This window comes from Saccopteryx leptura, chromosome 1 (assembly GCF_036850995.1).
Source record: "Saccopteryx leptura isolate mSacLep1 chromosome 1, mSacLep1_pri_phased_curated, whole genome shotgun sequence".
Classification (NCBI taxonomy): Eukaryota; Metazoa; Chordata; class Mammalia; order Chiroptera; family Emballonuridae; genus Saccopteryx; species Saccopteryx leptura.
The window spans coordinates 54,651,350-54,667,184 of record NC_089503.1 but is presented as its reverse complement, the minus strand read 5'-3'; the positions used below and the strand labels follow the sequence as shown (position 1 = coordinate 54,667,184).

At 39.2% G+C, this 15,835-nt stretch overlaps 1 pseudogene; it reads left to right on the top strand.

Moving 5' to 3' along the window:
* The first annotated feature begins 1,410 nt into the window (after positions 1-1,410).
* LOC136388811 (E3 ubiquitin-protein ligase TRIM22-like) lies at positions 1,411-15,275 on the top strand (annotated as a pseudogene).
* Positions 15,276-15,835: the final 560 nt, after the last annotated feature.

Sequence of the window (15,835 nt, the reverse complement as noted above, 5' to 3'; positions counted from 1 at the left end):
ATGTTGTGATGGCTCTACAGTTTCCGCTTTATGTCTTTACAACTTTGCAGTTTTACAGCTCTTGGAATGGTGGTTTCAGTTCTCCAGGTGTTCCTCCCCATATCTTAACAGACTAGGGGATCAGATGCAGAGCACCTCAACCTCGCAGGGGAGAGAGTGGCCAAGAAAGTCACCTGTGGAGGATCCACCACTGCCATCCTTGTACTGCAAAGGGAGAGAGGAGGGATCTGGGAGGCTGGGGGGGGGCAAACTTTGTTCTTCTCCAACACTACGTAGAGTATGGGCCACGGCTAGAGCATGGACTGCACACTGTAGGCCAAAAGCACGAAGCACTTTACCAGTCAAACTCCATGGGCTAAGCACACACTGACTGAGTGAGATTGAGTGAGCTCTGCAGGCTGTGAGTGTGCCAAGCCCTGGCTGACTGCAAACTGAGCAATTGGGGTAGACCACAGGAACCCTGGCCATAACCCTGTGCTTGGTTGCATCTGCCTTAGCTCAGCTTCTTCCCCTCTGTCCCTCACTCTCTCCACCTTTCCTGGTTCAAAACAAAACCCAAGCTGAACGAGCCTGCTCCATTCAGTTCAGCAAGGATAAAAGAAAAACCTGGTCCTCTGGCTTCTCTCCTTTCCGGAATCTACTGAGTAATATGTTTTATCTTCCACCCCCCTTTTCAACCACCCATCCCACTTTCAGTTCCTTTGGTGCACAGATCTTTCAGGCAGGGCTGTGAGCCCAGCTGGGTTTTCTTCCACTGCATTATAGTTGCTCAATTTGTTGAAATTTTAAAGGGAGAGACCAGTAGTATGTCTCACACTGCCATTTCTCTGACATCACTACAATCTTAAAATTTCCCAGTCTTTGAGTGGATCCAAGTCAGAGATTAAGGAGAGCATTGTCTAAGAGGCAGCTGAAGGCTGAAGAATATTTTCTAAAATTTTATTTTACCTTTCACAATGACAGCTGCTACTACTCAGCTGATATTAACAGAGCTCTATCACTGATTATCCTCCCCGTCATACTCTTCAGTATGAAGAACATGTACTCAGACTTTATGGATCATGATTTTATCCCTAGTGCATACTTTAGGACCTGACTATAGACTAAACTTAACTAATAGTTATATAATTGAATTGGAATTCTTAGTATTCAGGCAAACTGTAGAATGAATCATTAAAATTTACATTTATCTTATTCAAATATTCTTGCTAGAATAATATTCTAAAAGGATAAAAACATAACAATTGAGTGCCAAGCTGGTTTAAGTTCTAGAACAAACGAAAGCATTAACTTCCCCAAGTGTCCCACAGGGTATCTTTGCATTGTTATTGTTCTGAAGTTTCTGTTTTACTTCCTTTGAATCATTTCCACTCTTATGAATTTAACTTTCATTTCTCATCACTTTCTTGTGGGGAAACTTCCTTGTGAGAGCTGATCTCTAGCTTGGTGAGTGAATCTAGGTAAGACCTGCATCTACTCTCCTTCACTGAGTTAAGGCTTCTGAACTTTTCCTGAAAGTATGTGGGGGAATTTCTGAGGGCAAAGGGCAGGAGGCTTATGGAGAACAGATTGAATGTGTTCAGTGACTTAAATGGCGGTTCTGAAGCTGCTTTGCTTGTAGCTGTCTCTGCTCCTATGGCAAAAAAAAAAAAAACGTAGAACATTAAGCCTGAGAGGAAGAGTGACCTTTAAAGAAGGAGGGTTTTAAAGGCAAAACAGATTTATTCATTTCTTGAAGGGGACATTATTTCTCCAGGCTGAGTTACCCTCATCTTCTTCTTATTCAGTAGTTTTGACATTTTACTTTATCAAGGTGAGCTAAAATAATCTTTATTTTTCCATGTAGAATTTGCCTTCTTCATTTTTTCTGTGAGATAGGGCTCTGGTTTCCTTCTTCATAAAACCCAAACTCCTGGTAAGGGCCAGCAGAAATAAGCTCCCTTATCAGAAGTAGGTTGGAGGGATGGAATCTTAGGGACTCTGCCAGGTATCAGACCTCTGGAAGCTGATTATTTACCTTTTTGTTAAATCTTTTTTATTTTTTTACAAAAGTTTATTATTAAATATACAACAAGCCTTCCTGAAACATGACCAGCCCTTTGGCCAGCCTGACAAGAGAGGATGGATGATCAGGCTGCTGCCCATCTCTGTAGCTCTCATGTGGCCACTCTATTCTCTGGAGGTCTAGACACAGACACAGGGAGTTTGTTCACCCCTGACTGCCATGGCTTACTCTTACTTCAGTGAACCCATGACCCTCTGCTGGTCTCTCTTGCTTTAGAATCTGTCCTGCATCATCTTAAACACACCCTTCTACTGTTTATTACCTTAACCCTTTGCTCAGTTTTCCTTTGCATGGAGCTAAGAAAAGGATTGAGTAATTTTTCAGAAAGAACTTTATTTAATCTCACCTTTGAGAAATTTGTACCTGATCTCTCTGTTGCATATACTTTAAAGCACTTTAATTTCCTCATTCTTTTCAGAAATCAGAATTCTGTGTCTTATACCTGGTATAAGTATATATTAATTAAATTCTCAGGGGCTATTACAAGTTCCCCAAATGAGTAGAACATAAATTTTAAAAGTTTGAATATATTTTATTAAAATCACAAGAACAAACACATTCATCTGTGGTAAAGAAAAACTTGTATTATCTTTTATTTAATATACAATAAATATTAAGTACCTAAAAAATTATATTTTGGGATGGGGAGAAAAATTTAACAAACAGAAAAAGAAGGTGAAATAAAATAATATGGAAATTGCTATGCTTTAAATGTAAAGTAAAGGAACAACAATAATAAAATTAAAGGGCTACACTAAGGGAAGATATCCCTGATAAAAGGCTTTGAAAATTAAATTCAAGGAAATGATGTTTTCTTTGTCCTGAGTGAGTAAAGAACTAAAGGTGGTCAGTATGTGTTCCAGGAAAGGTGGGTTGACAGGGTAAAGCAATAGAAGGGGATGTGCAATATGAACCTAAATAGACCATAATTAAGATTGACTTCTTGATGACATGCATCTGAGCAAGGGAGGTGAAATTTTAACCTACACTTTAAAAAAAAATCTCTCTTGTTGATGGTGTGAACAGTGATAGTAGCATACTGTATGAGACCAGTGAAAGTCTCCAGAAGACTAATGAAAAAAAGTATTCCTGGATTCCTGGGAGAGACTCAGTTGGATGAGACCTAATTTGAAGAGAGCTACAGGCTCTTCTGATAAACTGACTGTGGGAGAAAGGCATGAGACTAGGGATAGCTTTATGAAGATGGTTTCTGTTACTAAATTATTCCTTGGAAACAAGTTGACCTGAGAACTAGAGCTCTGGGTGGGAGGTTCAATAATGTGGTGCAGATTAAACCTTGGACTCAAAGGAGGTGGGGTAGAAGAAATAACTCTGAATAGAGAGAAATGGGGAGGAGTTGCAATGTTTTTGAGTTGCCCAGGGGTCCAGATGCCAAAACAGGTTTGCCTTCTCATTAGTAGTTCCTGACTCTGACTGCAGAAGAGGTTTCCAAGATGTTGGCTAAACCCCTCTTAAGACTTTCTCAACATTGTAGAGACTGTAATTTTTCTTGTCTGAACTCCACAAATACAGAAAACCTCTGTGCAGACAAAGAGCATGAGCATATAGTGAGATAAAAAAACTTAGGACTTATTTTACTCCATAAAAATGCTTACATTTTACAAACTCCAAAGGAGAATATATTTTGACTCTCTCTGCCTTATTGGGATGTTTCAATGGTATAATGCTTCTTCAATGATAGAACATAATAAATGAATAAAGAGAAAACAAGCATTTGTGTTAGTTTTTTGGGACTATCATAAAAAATGCTCAAATTAAGTGGCTTAACTGAGATTTATTCTCGCAGTTTGTTTGTAGTCCTGGTTCCTCTCAGGGCTGTGGGGGAAAGATCTTTACCATGCCTCTCAGCTGGCTTCTAATAGTTGGCTGTATTTGTTAGCATTCCTTGTTGTGTAGCTGAGTCACCTGATCTTCACTTTTATTTCACATGACATTCTCCATGTGTGCAAGCCTATCTGTGTGCAAATTTTCCTCTTTATAAGAATATAGTCATGCTAAATTAAGACCTACCTTAACAATTTTGTTTTAAAGTAATCAGCTGCAAAACACTATTTCCAAATAAACTAACACTCTAACATTCTAAAGGTTAACTTTCAATATGTTTTAAAAGGATGCAATGCGGCTTGTAATAGCACTTAATGTGCTTGGAACAAGACAGACTTTATCTCTCCAGTATATGGTCTCCCTTAATATTGAACCTTTTCTTTCATGATTGACAGATGTCCCAATGGAAATTATGTCCCTCGGGTCTCTGTCATTTGTGTGATCCTGAGTATATGAAAACATCTTTTCCTTCTTAAGAACACACACCCATAGATGCCTATTGATGTATTCTCTTATGTAAGGTAAAAGCCCAATACCTACAGACACAAGACTTCCTAGAGCTACTCAAATGGTTCTGCTCTCTATGTTTCTACAACCCCTTAGCATTGGACAAATATAGTTCTGTAAACTATACTTAATTTGTTTTTTTTAAATCAGTGCAGTAATGGAGAGAACACTGAATGTCAATATTGAGGATGGTGCTTTACAACAACTCTACCTATTTTAAAAATTGATCTTGACCTCTATAAGTCATTGATTTAATATATACCTCTAAGGAAAAGAGTAATTGCTTTTATTATTTTAATTATTTTTTAATTTTAATTTTTCAGTATAGTTGACATTCAATATTATTTTGTATTAGTTTCAGATATGCAGTATAGTGGTTAGTTGTATACTTTACAAGGTATTCTCCCCCAATATTTCAAGTACCCACCAGGCACCATAAATACTTATTACAATGTCATTGAATATATTTCCTAGGCTGTGCCTTTACATTCCTGGGACTATTTTGTGATCACCAACTTATACTTCTTAATTCAAGAAAGGAATATTCTTATATGTCAAAAATTTTATAAATTAATTAAATAGATAAAGGTGAATTCTACATTATAATATAAAATTGTTAGTGATAGAATAACCACTCTATTGTCATCTTTGCTGTTTCTGTGTTTCTGGGGGAATGGATGTGAGGGAATGGGAAAACTTTGTGTAGGAAGCTTTGTTAGCAGTTAAACAGGTCTCAAGCATCGAAGAACTCCTACGTAAGAGGAAAAAAGCTGAAATCAAGAATAATAGTTGTGCATGGGAGAGAAAGGTAGGTGAAATGAACTGTAATGACAGCATGAAAAATGAAAGAATGCAGACAAAAAAAGACCATGTATTATGATTCTGTTATGAATTGATCAGTAAAGGTAATTCTATAAAAACCTAAGGGAGATAATGGTAGCCTAAAGCTCCAGAGTCAGAATAGGAGTGCCTGCTAATGCCATTAGTTTTGTTTCCAAGAAATAAGATTGATTTATTGGCTTGTTTCCAAATAATCAATCTAATTCTAAAATTAGATTATGTGATAATTTGTTTCATAATATACTAAACTTTGGGTACCCTTAAAATGAATGTGTCTGATTTAAATATCCAATGAAACATTTAAAATAAAGTCAGTCATGGAAGAGGGAAGAGCACGTGTAAAAGCCCAGGGGGCTGCAGTGGGCTGTGTTTGGGGTGGAAAAGAATAGGCAGGACTAATGATGAGAGGCACAGACCTCTTGGCAGAAAGGGTCTTCACTTGTCCTCTTATGCAGCAGAAGAAAATAGCAGCCATTGCTTTGATGGGATACGAATCATTATGCAACATGAACTAAGAATAAAGTGCCAGAAATCACACAGAAGAGCCCTTTTCATTCCTTCACTGACCTATTCTTCTTTTCACTCACCTTACTTTTATTTATTGAATATTAATGTTTGTTTATAAAATATCTACACAATCGGTGTCCTTTATATTCTAGCCTTTCTTACTCTGCTCGCTTCAGTATTCCCAGCCTTGAAGGAGTGAGCAAGGAGAGCTTCTGGAGCCAGGACAGGAAGAAGGAGGGGAACACGGTATGGAATTTCCTTCACAAGAGAACACAATGGAGGACCTGAACTGCTCCATCTGCCTGCAGCTCCTGACAGAGCCTATGAGCCTGAACTGTGGCCACAGCTTTTGTCTAGCCTGCATCACTACAAACAGGCCATCAGTGAGCTATTTAGGAGCAGGATGCTGCTGTCCTGTGTGCCAGACCCCGTACCAGCCTTGGAACCTCCGGCCTAATGGGCAGCTAGCCAGCAGAGTGAAAGAAATCAGGGAATACAGCATGAGGGCAAACCAGTGGCAGGGAGGAAATCACTGTGAAGAGCATGGTGAACGTTACGATATATTCTGTAAAGAGGATGGGAAAGCCATTTGACAGCTTTGTGTCCAGGAGCACCAAGGTCACCAAATGTCCCCCATGGAGGAGGTGGTCAAGGAATGTCAGGTAAGCCTCAGAGTGTGGAAACATCACCGGAAGTGAAACCTTCACTTTTTGGTCCTATTTTTTCTCTTTGTCATTGTAAAACTGAGCTTTGCACACACTTTTTACAACCCCTCGATCAGCTTCTGAGACCCGAAGCACATTTCTCTGCATTCTTTCATTTTCTTTAAGAATTCACAGAGACCACATGACCTTAGAAAAGAGAAGTTGTATGAGTAAGAGTGCTTCCCAGGATGATTACTGAATGCTCCTCTGGATAGACAGAATTCCTAAGAGCATGGTTGGTTAAATATGTTAAAAGTATATTTACTTGAGGAAACAGAAAAGAAATTTACATTCTGCAGGATCAGTACCTGCTCCAGGAATGGAGTGATGAGAGATACTCTTGGTTAAGGACAGTAACTTCCATCACCCGGGAAAAGAACACATTCACCTCCTCAGGTTTCTCTCTGCATCCTCAGTCTGACTGCCAGTTTCATTTCTGAAACTAGTCTCTTCTGAGATGAGCTTGATATCTGCTCCATTTTCCCGGTATCCAGGTGCTGAGAATGCTCAGGTCTTGACTTAGGGGATTCTTTCTCACAGGAGAAGCTCATGGAAGGTCTGAACAGGCTGACGCAGGAGCTGCAGGAAGCTGAGGAGTTGGAAGCTGACATCAAAGAAGAGAGAGCTACCTGGAAGGTAGGATGACGCTCCTGAGGGAGTTCTGAGACAGGGAGCTGGGCAGCACCCAGGTACAATCACATGAAGCCCCTTTTCATTGTTACATCAGAATTAATAAGTCCATGGACTTTTGATTATTCCTCATTCAATTCCTACCCATTGAGGATTGCTGGCTACAGAATAGACATTTCCAAAGTGAAAGCAACTATTTGGAGACAAAGGCGTAGAACAGCGGTTCTCAACCTATGGGTCGCGACCCACAGGTTGAGAACCGCTGGCGTAGAAGGAAGCAATGTAAAACGATTCATGAGTCCAGTGTTCCATTTCCTTCATCAAGTTTGAGGCTCTGATACTACCAGAGAACACATTAAAATAGTCCCAGGGTTTCTTGTTTCAGAGATATAGGTAGAGGAAGTTTCCTGTGCAGTGTGGCGTGATTCTCCAGGACAGATGTCTGCTATCCAACCCTCATCCATGTAGCATCTGTGTCTCTTGGTGGGCCTTGATAAAGTAGACTTGAGTGAATTGCTTTGGGACCAGGTCAATGGAAAATGGCAGAAAAATGTTTTTTCAGGAATTGCTCATTTCTTTTCCCCGTAAGAGTCTGAGGAATTTAGTTACAGGTATTGACTTGGCTCCCAGGCCCTTAAAAATTAGGCCTTCAGCCAGACAGACTGACTGCATCTTTCTCTACTCATCCGCACAGAATTGTATGCAGGCTGAGAGAGAGAGGATTCTGAAAGGGTTTGAGGAAATGAGGGGCATCCTGGACAGAGAGGAGCAGAGGGAGCTGCAGAAGCTGGAGGAGGACGACGTGAATGTGCTGGACAACTTGGCAGTGGCTAGAGACCAGCTGGCGGTGCAGAGGCGGTACATGTGCGAGCTCGGCTCAGTTCTCCAGCGCCATATGCGGGAATCATCTCTAGACAAGGTGCAGGTAAGACTTGGGATACCTGTCCTACATATGAGATTTGGGAAAACCCAGATATTATTCTCCCTCCTCTCCCGGGTCCCTGCACTTTCATCCTTATTAAAAGGTTCCTTCGAGCACTCAGTGCTTCTCCTTCTTATTCATGTTAGGACTCCTTGGGAATTCAGTGTGCAAATGACAATAGAAATTCTCATTATTTTTATTTTTTAAAAGGCTGTGCAAAAGTTAGAGAGAAGATTGTTTATAAGTTTCCATTGTCTGTGATCTAATATCTGTAAGGCATTTCTTTATTATGCTTCAACAAGCAGCTCACATCTCTCTTTATTTTTGATTTGGTTGTTCTTTTATTGAGGGGTGGCAAATGTAATGATAAACTAATACATTTGGGGAACGTTGAGCTTTTATGAATATGTGTGTGCTTGTTGTATGTGTGTTTCTCTTTTCGTGTGTGTGTGTGTGTGTGTGTGTGTGTGTATGTGCGCGCGCGTGTGCACTGACCAGGGAAGGACTGAAGAAAAACTTGTAGGGACTTGACAAATGGATTTTCGCTACTATGTATATTTTATCTTTTTCTCATGCAATTAACTGCATGACTAATTTAAGCTATAGCACCTATTGGAAAACTCAGAAATATTCTGATTTCTTTTACATATTTTAAAAATAAAAGTGCATTAATATAATCTACCCATTGAAAGTGTACAATTTAAAATTTTTAGTAAATATTTTGAGTTGTTAAACCAGGTACAAATTCAGATTAACATTTGTTAAAAAGATTCTCCCTACCTCTACTCATAATTTCCGCAATATGTCAAAAATTAATTTACTCTCGTTGTTATAATACCTTTCTGGATTGTTACTCTCTCATATGAAGCTCTATCTTTTTCCACTGATACTCTAAGCTTTGGATTACTGTGGCTTCATGGAATATTTTGAAATTGGTATCTTCCAACATCGTTTTTCTCTCTCACAATTTTTGAAATAATGTGGAACAATTCTATTCAAATCTGTTTGAAAGCAATTCTTTTGAAGTCAGTTGTTTACTGTGGAGACCATTTTAAGCACCTCTGTCCCAAGGACCTTTTGGAGAATTCTCCTGTCATCTACTGGGGAGACTCAAGAGATGTTGCTTTCTAGATGCAAAGCACAGAGCCGACCCCATTACAATGACCTGGACCAGAAATGCTGTCCTATGTCCATTGAATTTTCTATAAGAATTTTAGCATGTTTGTGAATTTTCATTAAAAACTTGCTCAAATTTGTAGAAAGTGAAGAGACGGCCGACAGCCAAGGGATATTCTGTATGAGACAGTTGTTTTTCTGTCCCACCTCAGTTAATTACTCTTCTCTTCTTTGGTAAACATCGCTTGAAACATCCTCTGAGAAGACAAATTTACCCTCAGTCAATCTAGTGGCTACAGTTGATAAAAAATTAGTAGCATCAGCAATGTCTCAAATCTTAGTAAATCAACATATTCAATTTGTATAGCTTCATCAATGATAAAAAATTCTTTTAAGATATGTACCTGGCTCAAGTTAGGGTAATAATTTATATGCCATAGAAATTAACTGTTATGACTAGAAAGAGAAATTCTAGATAATATGTTAGGTATTTTTATTTAGCCTGGATATTCAAATTGATGCTATATAGAGTATAAAAAGAAAGAGTACATAGCAGGTAAAAAATAGTGTTAAGAATAAAGAACTGTCCTTGGCCAGTTTCCACAGTGGATAGAGCATTGGCATGGCATAGGAACGTCTCAGCTTCGAGCCAAGGTCAGGGCACACAGGAGAAGCCACCATCTGCTTCTCAACCCCGCCCTGCCCCCTTTCTCTCTCTCGGTTGATCTGAGTATCAGTGTTGGCTGAGGTGCTGATTCAGCACTGGCTCCAGATGGAGGTTGCCAGGTGGTTCCTGATCAGGAGGCACATGGGAGTCTGCCTCTCTATCTCCCCTCCTCTCATTTAAAATAAAAAAAGAGCCTGACCACGTGGTAGCACAGTGGATAGAGTGTCGGACTGGGACACATAGAACCCAGGGTTCGAATCCTTGAGGTGACTAATTTGAGCACGGGCTCATTCAGCCTGAGTACAGGCTCCCAGCGTGAGCACAGGGTTGCTGCCTTGAGCATGGTATTGTAGACATGATCCCATGATCACTGGCTTGAGCCCAAAGGTAGCTGGCTTAAGGAAGTGGTCACTGGCTCTGCAGGAACCCGCCACCCCCTGTCAAGACACATGTGAGAATGCAATCAATAAACAACTAAGGTGCTGCAATGAAGAATTGATACTTCTCATTTCTCTCTCTTTCTGCCTGCCTGTCCCAATCTGTCCTTCTCTCTGTCTCTCTCAAAAAAAAAAAAAAAAAAAAAGAAAGAAAGAAAGAAAGGAAAAAAAGAAAAAAAAACAGATCTTAATGATAAGATTTCCCTTAAAAATTTAGCTTTGATAAAGTTCTACTTGCTCTCTGAGTTTTTCTTTTAACTTTTAAATTTAAGACAGTTTTAGCTAAAATTAAATTTTATGCAATAACAACAAAAATCCTAATACAGACAGTAAAACATTTTATGGACATACAGCCACAGGTGGTCAAGGCTTTGTTGTTATAAAAGGGTTTAGACTAAAGAACGGTGTATTTCTGTTTCCAAAAATGCAACAAATAATGTTAGAATTAAGATAAGTTGATGGCTAGCCATGGTTGGTTGGCTCAGAGGTAGAGTGTGGGCCCAGCATGTAGAAGTCCCAGGTTCGATTTCTGGTCAGGGCACACAGGAGAAGCGCCCACCTGCTCCTCCACTCTTCCCCCCTCTCCCTTCTCTCTGTCTCTCTCTTCCTCTCCCACAGCCAAGGCTCCATTGGAGCAAAGTTGGCCCGGGCACTGAGGATGGCTCCATTGTCTCTACCTCAGGAACTAGAATGGCTCCGACTGCAGCAGAGCAATGCCCCAGAGGGGCTGAACATAGCCCCCTGGTGGGCATGACAAGTGGCTCCCTGTAGGGCGAATGTGGGAGTCTGTCTGTCTGCCTCCCCTACCAGTCCCACCCACACCTGCTTATCACTTCGAAAAATAGAAAAAAAAAGATAAGTTAATGGCTAAAAAAAGCTGAGACTATGTACTGGATTGGCTTAATGCAATATTGGAATTCTGGATTAGATAAACTTTTTAAGACAGTGATGAAGTTGATATTGATCTGGACAATAGAATGTAAATGGTAGGGAAAGAGTCAATTACAATTTAGACTCTCTCTGCTTCTGATTCCTGGAGCTTATTTCATGTTTAAAATTTAATGTGATGTGTTTCAGATACTGTGTAGGACATATATAGTACTAGAGAGTGACTGGAAAAACATTTTCTTGAAATGCTAGTTTGCTTGTTTCCACAGCAATATATATTCATATGTATAGATAAGAAGATAATAGATGATAGATAGATAGATAGATTGATGACAGATAGAAATATATATGTATATATCCTGAGGACTGTAATTATTAATTATTTTTCTTGATTCACCAGAGCCTAGAATGATGTCTGACAAATCAATTTTACCTATGTTTGTCTCTAGAATAAATAAAAGCATAATATATAAAGGGGGTCTTTTCATGAAGGTATTTTAAAGAAATAGTAGGTCTCCTCTCTTCATCTTATATATGTTTCATCTTCAGACCTTTGAAACATCTTTCTAATATGCTCCCATAAGTACTCTGGGACAGAAGGACTTGGTCTTTCTTCCACAGCTGTCCCCGTCTATTTATTCTGACCATCTATCTGTTCACTTTCTATCAAGGGGTGCTAGAGGTGTAGGAGGAAGGTGAGTAACACTGTTTAAGGAGGAAAGACTTATCACTAACAAGAGTTTCCAGACAGTAGAGGATGTGTGATTAAATTTGAATTTTAGATAAATGGCATCAATTTTTAGTAGAAGAGTATGTTAATTATTGTAGAGGACTAAGACATATTAGCTATTTCTGCAAAATTAAATTTTAATGAGCCATCTCAATGATCTAAAGGTATTTTGACTTTCTACATTTGACTAATGTTTTTTCTCTTTTCCCTAGGATGTGATTAACGACATAAGACGGTATGTGTGTAAGACTGGATATGGTCCTTTTTTGTGTGATGACAGAATTGCAGCTATAAAACTAATCCTGAATCAATCATAAAGTAAAAAAATCACCCAGCTGGGGTTTAGGTATTACATTGTTTCAAATTACTGATGAAAGGGGGACCATGTTATGATAGGGTTTGGTTGGTGGAAGTCACAGAGTTTGGGTCAATAGAAGCTTTGGAAATAAGGGTTTGCAGGTTCAGTACTGCAGTGCTTCACTGATTTTAGTCAGACCTCTGTCAGGCTCAGCTCTTGTTTCTATACTACAGAGCTGCCTGCCTTGTCACACAGAGGATCTTGTCCTCCATCTGTATGACCTACAAATTTTCCACGAAGAAAGATCTGCAAGATCTTTTCAAGATGTTGTTTGGATTACAGTGATAAATAAATAGATAAATAAGACTCAGGTCTTGAAGAATACTGGGTTTAGTCCTAGTGACAAGAAATTAATCTCTTTTTGTTTACTCACTTTTTACATTATGTAGAAAATACTGGTTTATCTTGTCTAAAGTTGCCTACCTACTTGCAACATCAAACACTAGAAATGTTGACCACTATTATATTATCTGTCATAACATCACTTTTCTCAAATGTTGGTAAAATATTCCCTTCTTCATGACCTCATATGTTATTCTTGGCCTCTCTACTAAGATAGCAGGTTCAGGACATTCTTCAGACTTTCAATACAGGAGCCCCATACTTGATGACCTAAAACTCTCAGTAACCAGGTTGTAGAACCCCTCCACTGACCATAAGCCTGGGAATCCACGCCTATGTCCTCTTCTTGGGGGAACCTCTGAGATGGCAGTTAGCAACCCTTATATCAAAAGCTTTTTATGGAGAAACTAAACAACTTTTAAAGGTACTTTATTTTTATCATAGTGCATCATATTTATATTTAAAAGGTAGAGAGATGAGACTGGGCTACATTTCTCGATTTTATAATCAGAACATGAGCTTAACGAAAAGCCAACCCACGAGTGTAAATGGCAAGGTTGACATGCAGGCATTTCTTCTGGTGGCAATGACAGGACCCCCACCTCACCCTCCCTCAGACTTTTCAGTGAAGAGGATTGAGTGAGGAGGCATCAATGGAGAGAAAGGTGAGGGAGACAGTGATCTTGAAGAGATGCAATGTCAGAAATGTGAGCAATATTTTGTCTTTCTTAGGAGTGAGATCTGGACCTTGAAGAAGCCCAAAATTGTTTCCAAGAAAGTGAAGAGTTCATTTCGAGTTCCAGATCTGAGTGGAATGCTGCAAGAATTTAAAGGTGCAGAGAGCTGAGGGTTGGCTGTGAATGTGGTTGTGGGGTTCTTGTAGTTTCAGAACAGAATGTGGGAGTGACTGTTATTTCTGCATGAGAATAAAAAGAGAAAAGAAAGTCCTGTCAAGAATAGAGAAGAGCCTGAGCTGAAGTGTGAACATATCTAAAGAGGAATGGCTGGGTATACTCATTCACCAGTGGACAGCCTCACAGGAGCTCCTCCCTTGTTCCCACTCTAGAGAAAATATAGGTGTCAGTGTTTCCTCCTTTGCTTCTAACAACATTGTTGAAACCTTTGTCATTTCAGAGCTGACAGAAGTCCAAAGCCACTGGGGTAAGATGTTACAGGTTCTTCACATCTCCATGTTCTGACCACTTTTCAAAAGTTGTTGTTAATATAAGGTCCCTAGATATTACTTACATGTGTTCTTCTCAAGCATGCTTATTTATATACAAATTATTTTAAAATTAATTTATTGGGGTGACATTGGTGAATTAAATTATATACACTTCAGGTACACCACTATATAGCACATCATGTGTATATTGTATTGTGTGTTCACCACCCCAACTTAATTCTCCTTCCATCACCATTTATCCCCCATTTTACCTCTTCTGTCTCCTCCCACTCTCCTTTTCCTCAGTTCTTAGGTGAGGTATTTATTACTGCCCCAGTAAATCATGTTCCTCCCAGTCAATTCCCAAGATTCCTCCTCATAAAGTCACAAGACCCATATGGCCTATGCAAACCGCTGCTCGTGAGCCACATGCGGCTCTTTGGCCCCTTGAGTGTGGTTCTTCCACAAAATACCATGTACGGGCGCTACCTCGATAAGGAATGTACCTACCTATATAGTTTAAATTTAAAAAATTTGGCTCTCAAAAGAAATTTCAATCATTGTAATGTTGATATTTGGCTCTGTTGACTAATCAGATTGTCGATCACTGCCTATGTAATTCAACTGATTATGTAATTTTTCCTACAGTGGACTTGAAGCTGGATCCACTCAACACCCTTTCAAATATTTTCATTTCTGCAGATCAGAGACAAGTGACAGTTGGGAACCATTGTATGTTTAATAATGAATATTCATGTGATTTTTCTAATTTTGATATTTTGGGCTCCCAAAAGTTATCATTGGGAAAATATTACTGGGAAGTTGATGTGTCTGGGAAGACTGCCTGGATCCTGGGGGTATACAGTAGAATGGTTAAGCCAGATATAACACAAAGCCCTTGGTTTTTTGATAACAAAGATGCAAATTATTCAAATGTTTTCTCCAGATACAAACCTAAAAATGGCTACTGGGTTATAGGGTTACAGAATGAATCTGAGTACAGTGCCTTTGAGGACTCTTCCACCTCTGATCCCAAGGTCTTGACTCTTTGGATGGCGGTTCCTCCACATCGTGTTGGAGTTTTCCTAGACTATGAAGCAGGCATTGTCTCATTTTTTAATATCACAAATCATGGGTCACTCATCTACAAGTTCTCTGAATGTTGTTTTTCTCTGACTGCTTATCCTTATTTCAATCCTTGGAACTGTTCAGCTCCCATGACTCTGTGCCGACCAAGCTCCTGAATCTTCTTCCCTCTACTACCTCAGTGTTGTATAGCATCCTTTGTCCTGGGACTCAGCTCCTGCGGCTGAGCTCACTGCTCCATTCAAACCATCTCTTCCTTTCTGTCTTCTTTCTTTAGAACTTTTACTCAATCCTGGGATTTGCAGTGTTTCTGACATAAGTTAGAAGAGAAACATTTTTACCCATTTACCTTTCTCTGTATTCTCAATAAAACATATCAAATTTCCACTGTCCTATGTCTCCATATTTTTCTTTGTCACTGATCTGAATTGGCTTAGCAAAGTCTGTCTGCCACCAACCACGAACCTAGGAAAATCTGTAGTCATCCCCACCCAGCACCACCAACTATGGAATATTTGAATGTATGTCTGCTTGTTGCCCAGCAAACAGGTTCAGAAGAGTTGAGTAAAAAACGAAAGTAATATATATGTAAAAAAAATGTAAGAAATAAAATTAATGTATATACTCAGAGTAAAATTTTATACTCAGTGTTTGAGGTGAAATCAATCTCTTCACTTACTCATTGTGTAACGATGAATGCATTTTTGTTTCTTTTCATAAAACACAGATTGTAATTCTGAAGTGTACCTAACTATTAAGATCATTGTGTAAAAGTGTAATTCAATATAAAGCACTTATTAATTGTCCTGTACTTGCTGTCATGATCCCTGAAAAATGTAATCTGTGTCAGTGTCCCATGCAACAGAATCGTGCTCTTTCGAGGAGCAGAAAATGGTTACACCGAAGTCTCATTTGTCAAGTTCCCAGACTCTTCTTTCAAAAACAGTCCAGTTCCTGTCTTATGTTATAGAACTTTTTATACCCAGGCTATGACTCTTTTAAAGTTCTTGACTGGGATTTAGAAAG